The sequence below is a fragment of the Cupressus sempervirens genome, chromosome 10 (assembly GCF_028749045.1).
Source record: "Cupressus sempervirens isolate cs-2001-9-10 chromosome 10, ASM2874904v1, whole genome shotgun sequence".
Lineage (NCBI taxonomy): Eukaryota > Viridiplantae > Streptophyta > Pinopsida > Cupressales > Cupressaceae > Cupressus > Cupressus sempervirens.
Window position 1 is genome coordinate 459,507,131 of NC_143127.1, and position 14,032 is coordinate 459,521,162.

The 14,032-nt window shown below is 32.3% G+C and overlaps 1 long non-coding RNA gene across 1 annotated transcript; it reads right to left on the reverse strand.

The window, feature by feature from the left end:
• Positions 1-733: 733 nt before the first annotated feature.
• Positions 734-2,084, reverse strand: LOC149534683 (uncharacterized). Its single transcript, XR_016357225.1, has 3 exons — positions 1,699-2,084; positions 1,491-1,556; positions 734-1,375 (listed from the first exon to the last, which is right to left on the reverse strand). It is a non-coding gene; the product is annotated as an uncharacterized LOC149534683 (long non-coding RNA).
• Between the last annotated feature and the right edge of the window lie 11,948 nt (positions 2,085-14,032).

The following is a 14,032-nucleotide window of genomic DNA, read 5'->3' on the forward strand; positions in this document are numbered from 1 at the left end:
CTGCAATAACTTGAACAACATTACTTAGGATAGGTTTTTACCGAGTGTCACAATGCGTTTTCTTATAAACCGAATAAATTGGTATTCTTGTTGTCACCTGGATTTTGTCAAAATTTCTGAAGTTGAAAATATTTCCTGTTGTTGAGTAAATTAAAATAGAGGAATTTAAACAGTTATATTTCTTTTGTAGAGAGTAGGAATTTAAAAACATCAGTTACTAATTTAATTAAAAGACTCTAATTAAGAGAATCTTCAGACCACTATCTGATAGCATTGATGGTCATTTTCCTATATTTTACAAATCTAAACGGCATGTTTGTGGTGATTTATATTCCTATTGGTTGGAAGGATGCTGGGAGTGATTTCTCTAGGGATCTAAGGGCTTATTGTTGATCTTTTTAGCTTCCTTGCAGGGATCCCTTGTAAGAGGGCCATTATCCAATTTAGAGCCTGATTTGAACCATCTTGGATTATGTTCTAAACTATAAGCAACATATAATGATTCTATATATGCTTGAATCCCACAAGGCTGTATCCATGTGCTCTCCACATTGATAGGGAGCCATGGTCCTGGCCCTCCGTGATAGGGAGCCAATAAAATATATCATCAACTTTAGAGCAGAAGACAACCAAATTTGGTAAGTACATGCAAGTAATTAAATGTTCGACAGGTATACTAGATAAGCTAGGTCAAAAGTTTAATGATATGATCCTTCGAATGTTCATCGTGACAAAACTCAAAAGGTTTGTTACAGCTGCATATATATTAGAGAATCTTGAACCAGTAGACAATAAAAAACACAGGACAAATAGGAAAATAAATCCGAAAGTGAAATACTTTCTCAAAGATAGAAGTAGACATGATAATTCATCAGTCAAAATGCTTTAACGGTCCCTTCCAAATCTTCCAGCGAACAAGATTTTTGCCATGATGGTATTGCTATACACAGGCTGTATAGTTAAAGTTATGAAACTAGAGGAATCCAAATGAGGCCTGTCGCAGAGTTCAAGCAATATTAATCCGCTAACACCTATCCCTCCCAAGTGGATTTCACCATGAATGTTGCCTCCGAGATCTCCTTATCCTTCATGTCTATCTCCTCCATAGCTGTAGGAAGGCAAGACTCCACCAGCATCCACTCATTCGTCTCATGGTTCAACCCTACATCCTTGCTGCCCTCTCAACCCTCTCCTGGGCCAAATGTACTTCCAACTGCCAACTGATCCCTATGCCCATACCCACAATTGAATATAATACATATGACTATTGATTCTTGCTAGATATCACATATTAATTTAGAGTTTTTTAAAGAAAGAATTATACCCCTTGTACCATGCTGCTACAGCCAGTCTTCATGTATGGTATACTCAGAGCCTGTAGGGAAAATGACAAAGAAGAAATGTATTAGAAATTCTTCTGACACTGAGATTGTTCTGATTATTCTTCATGCTCTTATTTTGTATTGAAAAAAAAAACTATATTTTTATACCCAGACTTGGTCTTGAAGGAATTTAATATAGCCAATCGCTTCCAGTAGCACAGATGCAGTGTCAGTCTGCAAATATACCCATCACAGTTTTCAATAACAAAAAAATGGTGTATTTTCGAAGACTGAAAACTGTCTGAAATGTTTTCAAGAGACCCATTTGGATCATAGATATAATTAGCATTGTATTGGGTCATGATAATAGGAATACCTTTCCAAAGGGAGATACTAGCTGTTGTAAAGCTGTGATTCTATCTCCCAGTTTTTCTTTTCTAACCTACAATCAGGTTAAAAAATGACACCGACAACTGCTTAACATCTTGATCTACTACCTTATGGCCCATAACCAAGAAAAGCCCAATATCCTTCGAGTGCCTGCCTCCATATTGGCCAACTAATTCGTGTACCTACCTTCAATTATGTGAAGCACTAGTCAAGGTTACTAGACTCCCCCTGAGTCTTCAATATGTGTTGGAGTGATGTATGAATCCTGCACTTATACTCCTCTCATACACCTATGTCATGCGAGAGACCTATCTCCCACTACCTCCAAATCCACAATCTCATGAGATTGACATTGATGAATGCAAAGCCAAAGAAGCATGAAAACGCCATGGAAGTATCCTTCTAGCAGCCATAATTTGATAGGCCCAAATATTCTGTCTAGAAGCCATAATGTGGTAGGTCAAAGGAATCCTTCTAGAAGCCATAATGTTTGTGGTTATCTTCCTTCCATAATTATGATGTTAGCTACTTCGTGACTTCTTTCCATGTTCATGGCTGTTGTGACCACATTTTGTTTGATATTTCTATCCTTATCGCATTATTCATCATCCACTAAATTTAAGAAAAAGATTTGATGTCAATTGATGCCCACATTCTCCTCAAGATTTATGTGGAGATGCTTCCATGATTTAGTTCCTTCTAGGGTCACATTCTATTGGTGTTTGGAGAGCAGACAAAAATAGTGATGTAAAAGGCCCCACAAGAGACCTTGAAATAACATTCATAGAAGAGTGGTAATTTGTGGTAGTGAAACTTATATATTATTATTATTATTATATATTTGTGTTGTTTTATTTTAATTGCACTATGTTGAATATATTAATATTATTATATATATAACTAGATTTCATTATGATACCTATTTAAGATATTTTAATAATAATGATTCACTGAAAACAAAGAAAATTAAATAAGTTTTCCTCTTCAAATATTATTTTTTGATTTTTATATCAAATTTTTTGAAATGTTATAATTAGTTTCTATGTTTCTAATTCATGTTTAGAAAAGTTACACAAACATTCAACAAAATGAACCCCCTAGATCTAATGTGAGAAATACTAGAATGTGAAAAAAACATCTAGGAAACAAAGCCTTAATGAAAATATATTGCATTGTCTACATGCGACATCTTTGGTTATATATTTGTGTTGTTTTATTTTAATTGCACTATGTTGAATATATTATTATTATTATATATATAACTAGATTTCATTATGATACCTATTTAAGATGTTTTAATAATAATGATTCACTGAAAACAAAGAAAATTGAATAAGTTTTCCTCTTCAAATATTGTTTTTTGATTTTTATATCAAATTTTTTGAAATGTTATAATTAGTTTCTATGTTTCTAATTCATGTTTAGAAAAGTTACACAAACATTCAACAAAATGAACCCCCTAGATCTAATGTGAGAAATACTAGAATGTGAAAAAAAGCATCTAGGAAACAAAGCCTTAATGAAAATATATTGCATTGTCTACATGTGACATCTTTGATGTTTGGAGAGGGGACAAAAATAGTGATGTAAAAGGCCCCACAAGAGACCTTGAAATAGCACTCATAGAAGAGTGGCAATTTGTAGTAGTGAAACTTATATATTATTATTATTAGGTGTTTGTGTTGTTTTATTTTAATTGCACTATGTATAATATATTATTATTATTATATATATAACTACATTTCATTATGATACCTATTTAAAATGTTTTAATAATAATGATTCATTGAAAACAAAGAAAATTAAATAAGTTTTCACGTATTGTTTTTGGATTTTTATATCAAATTTTTTGAAATGTTATAATTAGTTTCTATATTTCTAATTCACGTTTAGAAAAGTTACACAAACATTCAACAAAATGAAACCCCTAGATCTAATGTGCATATCATAGCTGCAATATTACCAATTTTGATACTGATTAGCTTAAAATACAATCATCACATATTTCACTTAGAAAAAAGCATTAATGTTGAAGAAGACGTAATACAGAGTGGGACCAATATATTCATACGGTACAATGGAAATAAAGATGTTGATCATAATCATATTTCATGTTATTGACAATATTTTTGCCAATCTATGAATAAAACAACATTTCCCACTTAAGAACTTTCTTATTATATTTTCCATCATTAGAATATCTCATTGGTAAAAGAGAATATTTGATTTCTTTATAAATACAAACTTTCACTAAATTTCTTTAAAAATAATAATAATGAAGATTTCAATGCTAATTATTGTTTTTTTGAAAGCAAACCTAGAAGCCAATATTTTCATCTACTGCATCTTGAATGTTAATTGATTGCCATAATAAATAAAACATAATAAAATAATAGAAAAATAAATAGTATTATTGTGCATCTTGTTGATTTTTCTTTTCAATCAATAAAACTTGTGCTATAGACAATACTTGTAACATATTTTTCAAAATCTTGAACAATTAATATAACTAGCTTTAGAAATTCAAAGGACTACTTCAATGCTGATTATTGGTTTTTTGAAAGCAAACCTAGAAGCCAATATTTTCATCTACTGCATCTTGAATGTTAATTGATTGCTATAATAAATAAAACATAACAAAATAACAGAAAAATAAATAGTATTATTGTGCATCTTGTTGATTTTTCTTTTCAATCAAAAAAACTTGTGCTATAGACAATACTTGCAACATATTTTTCAAAATCTTGAGCAATTACTTTCTCTACTAGGAGAATTATACTAGTGACTAATATAACTAGCTTTAGAAATTCAAAGTACTGTAGAATCTGACAATTGAAAAGTTGATAATAGACTTTACAACTTGAAAATGGATAAGCCAGTATGTATTCCAAGGCCGCAGTGGGACTGTCCTATTATAGGACCAATTGAATCAACCACAATGCGACATGTCTTCATATTTGACTGTTCATGTGTTGACCAATCTCTAAGGACACTGATAGCTGAGGACTTTCTGCAAAATGCTTCAGAAAAAATTTTCTATGCTGATATTGTTTCACGATTCTTGTCAAATTGTATGGACTTCGTACAAGAAGCAACAATCGTTGAGAAACTAGCAAATGCTTATGTACGAGAGTACTTTGTGCCACCGACAGGATACCATGAAGCAATTTGTGCATATCGAGGAACTCCACATGCATCTATTGTTGGCAGCCTCTTTTCTCATAAAGCAGTTGAAGAGTGTGAGGTTGCATCATGCATTTATAGTGCTGTGCGTCTAGCTATTACTAATGAATGTGACCTTGTTCTAGTTCATGTGTTAAATGCACATGCTACTCATTTGGGTGAACATCTTGTGACAAGAGTGACAAATTTGTATAATGCATTCATGTCTTTGTACACAAATCTACCCAAGGAAACTAGTGTTCCATGTGAACAGAAGCATCCAAGTGACAAACAACTCCCAACTAAAGCAAATCTCACTGCTCCAACTACAGATTTGACTGCTCCAACTCCTTCAACTACAAGCTCTTCATGAACTGTTTGATTGTCTAGTAGTACTATAAACTGACTTTTGCTCATAAATTGGAAGTACTAATGTCAAAGTTCAATTACCACATCGTCCTTGTCCTATGGTTACATGTATGTATGAAGTGTGAAAAATAGCACATAAACTATTGTGCTTTGCGTATTGTTACATGTATCTACAAAGTATGGAGAATACTGCAAAGACTAGGTGCTATATGTAGGTACTTTATGCTATGAATGAAAAAGTATGTACAAGTAATGTGAATATTGTATCGATATATGAATAAAAAGATTATTAAAGTAATGTCTCTTCTAGCTTTGTTATGAATATAATTGGTTGTAAACTTATGATACTATAATTACTATAGCAAAGTTTAGAACTTGAATACTAATTATACTATTAAGATGCAATGCATAGTGGAATTTGTTGATGCAAAATTAAACATTGTAATTGATAGTCATTTGTTGCACATTTATTGAATAGTATACTATTAACATGCAATGAATAGTGGAAACCATTGATGGAAAATGAAACATTGTAATTGATAGTCATCTATTGCACATTTATTCAATAGTATGTATGGAATCATTTATATTAATGATATTTGTATGATTATTGCCATAAAAAGTATATCCATGAAAGAATGACACTAAGTGCAACATATATCTTAGAACTAACTGATGCTCAATAAATTCTAAGAAATTTTCCTCATTGCAAACAGGTTTTTCATCTCCATATTACACAAGAATGGATTTTCTTGATGCATTTGTTTCATTAGATCGTGATACAGATCACCTCTCTGAAAGTCCAGTATCTAGTATTCTTGAAAAAATTCTAGAACTTCCAGAGGAATGCCAAAGGAAAATATTGGAAAGATATTTTTATGATAAGCATGTTGTCATGTTCAGATATGATGGATGGGGAGACATTCAACCAATACCACACACTAATCAAATTTGTGTTCTATCCCCATTCATGAATAATGGTGAATTGATTTACTTAAAACATCTGGTGCGGCAATATAGGGAAGCTCATACCATAGTTCATTGTGAAGATATCATAAGACATTTCCCTCCTGGAAATCACACTGCACAAGAATTAACAACTATTTTCAATCCAGCATGCAAGACACTATTCTGCGAACTATCACCATTTAGCACGGTTGCTGAAGGTGAAACACTTTTGTCCATAATAAACCTTGTGGTAACATATCCAATGTTTTCACTTGAATGTATTATAAGACATGAAAACACATAAATTATCAGGCAATGGTATGATAATGATACAAGAGCGTTGGCAGCTAAGACCATAAAGCATCATTACTCATGCCATTTTTTGTTTGTATTTGAGAATAGTTTTGAGCCACTTAGCAGTCATCTTGTAGCAGATATTGGGAGATGGCGCTTTCTTTATTGATGAACTAATGATTACAAGATGACAATTACCACAAGAATATAGTGATGATGTATAAGTTTATGCTTACTATGACGAAAGTTCACAACTTGCATGTAAAAGCTATAATATTTTTCACTATGATATAGTATAATATGTATTTGGTCATTTCAATGTCATTTTCTTCTTAGTGAAGTATCCCTTGAGGCTTCAAAAAATATATTACAATATGTATCTAGTAATTTCCATCTCACTTTATAATATATTAGAAGTTGTTTTGAACTTTGACTGTTGCAAACATGCAGATAGCTTTATTTAGCTGATCATTTTTTTGCAAAGTTGACTACGAACTAGTAAAAGTTTGATCTACTATGTTTAATTTGTGCACAATGATTATGCCACACAATACATTATTTTTCACATATGTAGAATAAGAACTAGTGACCTAATTAATTACATCTAATGTTGTGAAGGTTTGATTATGCTTTTCTTAATATGACATTTTGATTGCAAAGCAAGAAAATCAACAAGGACCAAATACACAAGCTTGGCAGTTGAGTGAAGAAAAAAATAGTAAGTAAAGTTATACATTTGATTAGAATCTAGAAATTTCAAAGTTACAAGTTTCCAAAATTTGCTTGTTTCTTTGTGTATTATTTCCTTAAGATCCATGTTAGCATTTCAGAAGATCTCTATTGGCATAAGTTTCTGTCTTCAAAGTAGTGATTGCCAACGAAAGAAGTCAAAGACACAGTGTGCTTGAATAGATCTCAAAGATGCAAAATTACTAATTGTATTGTCTTCTTGACTACAAAATCTATAATCAGAACCTCATTGAATAGATTAAAATGCATATATACATTTGTAAGTCGAGACCACTCACAGTCAAAGAATTTGTTTTCCACTTTTTGAACAATGTCTCTGGATTGCTGACCCCCTTGCAGTGAATGGAGCATATCCACTGAACATGGTGACTAAGTTGGCTGACAACAAAATTGAGCATGTGCCTACCTATGAAGAACTTGTAATAAAAGCATGGATGACACTAATCTTGATAACATTAGTAGGTTTTACACTATTCTTCACAATGGACAATACTCCATTGTTTGTAACGTTAATTGTACTGTGTATGGTAGCCATATTGTATGCATTTGGTATGTAACCAAGCAACATACAATAACAATAATGTCACTAGTCATGACAGTAGTAATGACATTTAGTATTTATTGGCTGGTAGTGTTCTAATTGATCATAGTATGGAAATAATGTTTATAATGGAGATAAGCTACTAGTAACTACTGAAAAAAGATGATTATGAACAATATGACAACAGTCATTTTTGACCTACTAATTTTTGGAATTGCATATCATTTTCATTTCTTTATAATTGAAATTGTTGTTTGAGAGGATTGGTCATTTGTAGTGTAATATAAACATGTGTGTATTGAGACATGTCTTAACAAAAGTTTAATTGTGCTATAGAAACACAAAAGAAGAAATGGAGAAGACATAAAGGGTGTTCGCAAGAAAGCATCTGGTCAATTTTCAGCAGAGATAACATTGCCCAAGCTACGAAGACAAAAATGGCTAGGAACATTTGACACAGCAGAACAAGCAGCCTTTGCCTATGATATGGCCAGCATGTCAATGAGAGGTAGTAATGCATACACCAACTTTTGCCATGTCAACTATACACCTCATAATCAATCTTCCAATGTGCAAAGCACTCAGATCTCAAATGTAATGAGATCAAACAGGAAGAAAACTAAATACATGAAATTGTTTGAATTGCAAGAACGTTTGGAAAAAGTTGAAGAAAAAAAAGGACATATGTCATTTTGCAATGGATCTAAAATCTGTCCAAAAGAAAAGTCATATTGAGGTGTATGGAAATGTTCAAGTGGTTGTTATGTTGCACAAGTGTGGAATCCTATACAAAAAAAGCAAAAATGGCTAGGAACATTTGATACCAAAGAGGAAGCTACTATCGCATATGATCTGGCTGCAATATCCTTCAAAGGATACAAAGCCATTACAAATATTGTGCATCCTGATACAGAGATACATGAAACAAAAAGTATCTCTCACTTAGAGAAAGGTCAACTTGGATTGACCCTTCAAGTTGAACAATGTACAATAGAAATAGGAAAAAATGGTCCAATGTCAATGGTCTATACAAATGATCATTTTGGTCAAACAATACCTATCACTGAGAACCAGCACTATCTAACCATGATGCACATGAAACCTAACATCCTTGAAAGTTTTCATAGAAATCTAGTACAAGATCTTCCATTGAAAGAACATATCAATTCCATATATGCTACTAGCATAGATAGCATGTATTCTTTAGAAAGTGACACAAAAATTCACTATCCATTATTTGAATCAACCTATCCTACTACAATTCGACTACCCAATTTTGAAACAAGTTATCAGAATATACATCCCTCAAATTTGATAAACTCATGCCCATTGCAACAACTAGAACAAGTTGTTTCCCCCATGCACCTGTCTCATGAAAAATGGAATTCTGTAATTTTCAACATGGATCCAATTATAGAAAAATATGATAGTAATGTTCCCAATGAAAATGTTCCTTCATTTCTAAACAATCTTGCTACAAATCCTAACAATATAGACATGCGTGGTGTTAACCATGACACATTTGACTTCTCTAGTTTCCATGTGACATTAGAGAATAATGTCATTGAGCTTCACCATTGAAGTTATGATTCAAATGGTGCAGACATAGAGCAATCTCAACATTATTTCTATTGCTTGATGACATAGTCAACATATCATATTTGATGTGGAGATGTGAAGAGAAGGTGGAAAAAGCAAAAAGATAATATGGAGGCATGATTGAAGAAAAGCATAGTAGCAATTTGTATATTTGCTACTTGTGTTTTGTATTAACATTTTTCTTTACTTCATCAATGACTGTTTAATATTGAGGTGGCAATGTGAAGAGGAAACATGAAAAAAAACATAAAGATAACATGGAGACATGAACAAAAAACAAGAGGAGTATCAATGTTTGTATTTGCTACTTGTGTTTTCTATTAGCATTATGTTTTTTGAATATTTCATCAAGGAATTCTAATGATGCAATATGTTATGTGTGTTTTAGTCTAGTATCATAATATATCTTTTTCTAATATGCTATAGTAGAAGAGATAAGAAGTATAAGTTTTTGTACTGCCTAGTCTTTAGGTTACATTTATCATTGTGAAATAGTGCATGCAATTATTCCTCTATAAAAATATTAGCATGTTGTTTTTTGAATATTTCATCAAGGAATTCTAATGATGCAACATGTTATGTATTTTCTGTTCTAGTATCATAATATATCTTTTTTTACTATGCAATAGTAGAAAGAAGTACAAGTTTTTGTATGGTCTACATGTCTTCAAGTTACATTTATCATTGTGAGATAGTGTATGAAATTATTCCTCTATTAAAATATCAATGTGGAAGTACACTTTCTTGTCATGATGACCATAGTGCAAATCTAAATCATTCTATGAAAGTTGAATTGTTCCATACTAGATACTTCTGAATAAATGAGACTACATATTGCAATGTATAGTATAGTTTCTTATGGCAAGTGTAATTTTAAAGAATAGAAAACGCAAACTAAATAATCCAAGATAACTAAAAATAGTATATTGAAAAGATGCATCTTGTCATGTAGGAAAGCAATATCTGCATGTAGAAAAGAAACATAGTGTAAGTATACAAGTGACAAGAAAACCAAGGTGGTACTAGTCCTTTCTAAAACATAAAATGATACAAAATCAAATAGGAATTATAGACCTAGAGCATTACAAGCCAACACGTCAAGATAGAACTTGCAATATTGACATTGCACTAGAGAATGAAGGACTATGCAGAGTACCAATATTCAAGTACAACATAGGAGACTACTTATTTGATGCCTTGGAATTCCTACTAAATTATAGATATACATCACTTGAGCTAAGAAATGGAACCATTGATTACTTCTTACAATGCAAACAAGAAGGTGAATTAGAAGCATTGCATTCGTATAGTACAAAACTTCATCCACAAACTCTATATGAATTGCACCGAGTACATGATCCAAAAACATATTTGCGTAGAATGCAACTTTCTGCAAAGTAAAACATACACAATGGAGAAGTCAAACTATGGGGAGATATATTCTGCATTCATTGGTTATCAAAGTGGTTAAAAATACAAATATGCATTTGGTCAACAACAACAACAAGAAAGTACTTGCACTTCAATGAATCAACAGAAGAAGAAGCATACTCAATCCTCTTTCATGATACAAATCCTACTGTTGGTCACTTTGAACCACTACTAAGATTACAGTTAGAAAGAGTCATTCATCGAGCACAAATGCGATACAAAAAACTGAAGAGATTTATAAAAGAGCATAACGCACAACACATTGTAGAAGTTACAAACAAAAATAATATAGGACATGACAAGGTGCACATTAAAAATATCAAACTAGAGAGCCCTAATAGAAAGCATGTACTTCGACTATGTCACCTCAAGAGATTTATCAGAGATTCTCCAAGTAATACTAGAAAAAATACAACAAATGCACTTCGACTATGTCATCTTAAGAAATTTATTAGAGATACGCAAAATAATACAACGAATAATGAAAATCGAAGCAAGAACACTCAAAATAAGTCAACATGCACATCTAGAATCCAAAGAACAAAAAGAAGAGGCAGGACAGTGTCATCTGGTAAAAAAATAAAAACTGGATTGTCACCAATAGAGATATTTGAAACAACAATCCAGGATACACCAAAACACACATGCTCAATTTGTCAACTATTATGTTTCATGAAACACATCAGACCAATGAAACAAAAGGAAAAGAACAACTGTTATACTCTGACGCAAATAAAATATGAAGCGCCAAATAATTTCATCTATCGAACATGCTTGTTTGCATTAAAACACTTCAAGCTCCCAACATATAGTACACCAAAAAATATTAGAATTAATGAAGCAATAGAAGATGTGCAAATCTTGTCACAACTAGAAGAACGATTAGTGTTAGTGAGAATTGCATTTGCTCAAATATGGGAATTAGGATAGAAAAGATCGCAAGTGGGATTGACAGGTTCTATTATCAATGTTCCTGTGAACATGAATATCATACAAAATGCACTACCACAAACAACCAATAGCACAACAACTATTTCTGTTGCTCTCAAAAGGTGACTACAATACAAAAATGCATTTCAAATAGGAATGGTGCGACCAAATGTAGTGATGCAAGCACTCTCAAAACTCACAAGTACACCACTATACATAATCGAAAATGTTAAAATAAAAGAAGATTGGAAAGAAGCTCTTGAGATTAATGTTCAAAATGAAAGGACATATGTAAGTTGCAAAGATGAAACATCCTCTCCATTCAGTGAAAATGCAACACAGTCAAACGATGACGAAGAACATAATGAGCCTTCAGAAACCTTGGTACATGGATTCACCGAATCTAGATCCATACATAAAATGAAAGACAAGATAATTGACATCGCACCTGCACAAGAGCACCACCCAATTGGAATATTCAAAGACAAATATGCTGAAAAAATGAATTTTCCCACATTATTCTTTGGTAAACCACGTGACGAAGACATCATTCAAAGATTTTCTTACCAAAAGATTGCACGATGGGAACTCCTACAATCAAAAAGGTACTTTGCATACCACACGACAAATATATTCTTCAAGACTATCAAGATATTGGTGCAACAGGTACTCTCTACAATGTGGATAAGAAACGAAAGGGACAATTGAAAGGATGCAAATTACAAGCAAAAGATGTTAAGCAAAAACCCAACTTGGAAAGAATTCTCAAATCAGACATTGGATACGTTGACTTCAAAAGAATAAGAATATCACCAGACTATGTACACCAACTTAAGAAGAATGTTTTTGCAATGATATGCCAACTAGGGCCTCCAACTTTTTTTGTTACTTTTATTAGTGCAGAACAAAATTGGGATCCACTATTAAGTGCACTCGAACAATTGCACAATGTGCATCTGTCAAAAATTGAACAACAAAAAGAGTATGAAACAAAAGGTGACAAATTCAATCTAATAAAGAAAGACCTAGTGACTTGTGCACGATACTATAGGCACTGAATAGATGCAATGAAGAAATTAATTTTAATTGATGAATCGTTCTTTGGAAATGTTGTGGATTACTTCTTTGTAACTGAATTCCAAAATAGAGGAAATGAACATGATCATTTCCTACTCTGGGTAAAAATGCACCAATATATGGAACAAATAGCAATACATCCATCATAGACTTTATTGACAAGTACATTACTTGTGCAACTGAACATATAGAGCCTAGTCTTCGTACAATTCATAAGCACCACCACACAAAGTGATGTAGAAGACTAAGAAAGATTTCATGCAGATATAATTTTCCTTTTCCACCCCTCCAAAGGACAGTAATACTTGAACCATTGTCAGAGAAGAATGAAGCAATAAGTTCAAAAGCAACAAGTATCTTTGCAATATTAGAAAAAGGCAAACTATGACCTATCATACACATTTCAAATGTTCTTAGATGAAATTGGAATGAATGAAGAAGAATATATCTTGGCACTAAGATCAACTCTACAATGATCAATGCTCTTTTTGCGATGAAAGCCATTAGAAATTTGGAACAACAGCTTTACGAAGAGAATTCCACAACTATGGAGAGCCAATACTGATGCACAATTTGTATTGAACGCATATGTTGCAACAATGTATTGTAGCTCATACATGACAAAAGTGGACAAAACAATGACAAATACATTTAAAAGAATATGTAATGACCACAAACAAGATAGTATTGATGCAATACGAATGATAACAAAGCTAGGAAATGCGCTACTAAATTTACAACAAATGTCATCACAACAAGCAATAAACATAGTTCTATCACTACCACTATATCATAGCTCAAGAAAGTGCATATTCATAGACACAAGAGATGATCACAATTGCACATTTATACTAAAAAGCAATAAAGAATTACTTAAAGAACCTGATGAGTCAGAAAATGTCCTCTCAAAATCCTTAGTGGACTACTATTTAAATCGATCTCCAATCCTTCATAGCACATGCCTTGCAGAATTTGTCTCCAAGTATAGCAAAAAGGGCACAAAATACACACAAAAAGCAAAACCGAGTATAATATGATTTATCAACTTCAGCAAACACATGGATCTAGAAAATCATTGTAGAGAACAATTAATACTCTATGTTCCATTTACAATCAATGAGAGCACATTGAAACAAAGTTTTACATCATGGGAACAAGCACATTTATACTATCAGCAAATAATCATAACGAATCAAGAAAAGTTTAACCATAACACAGC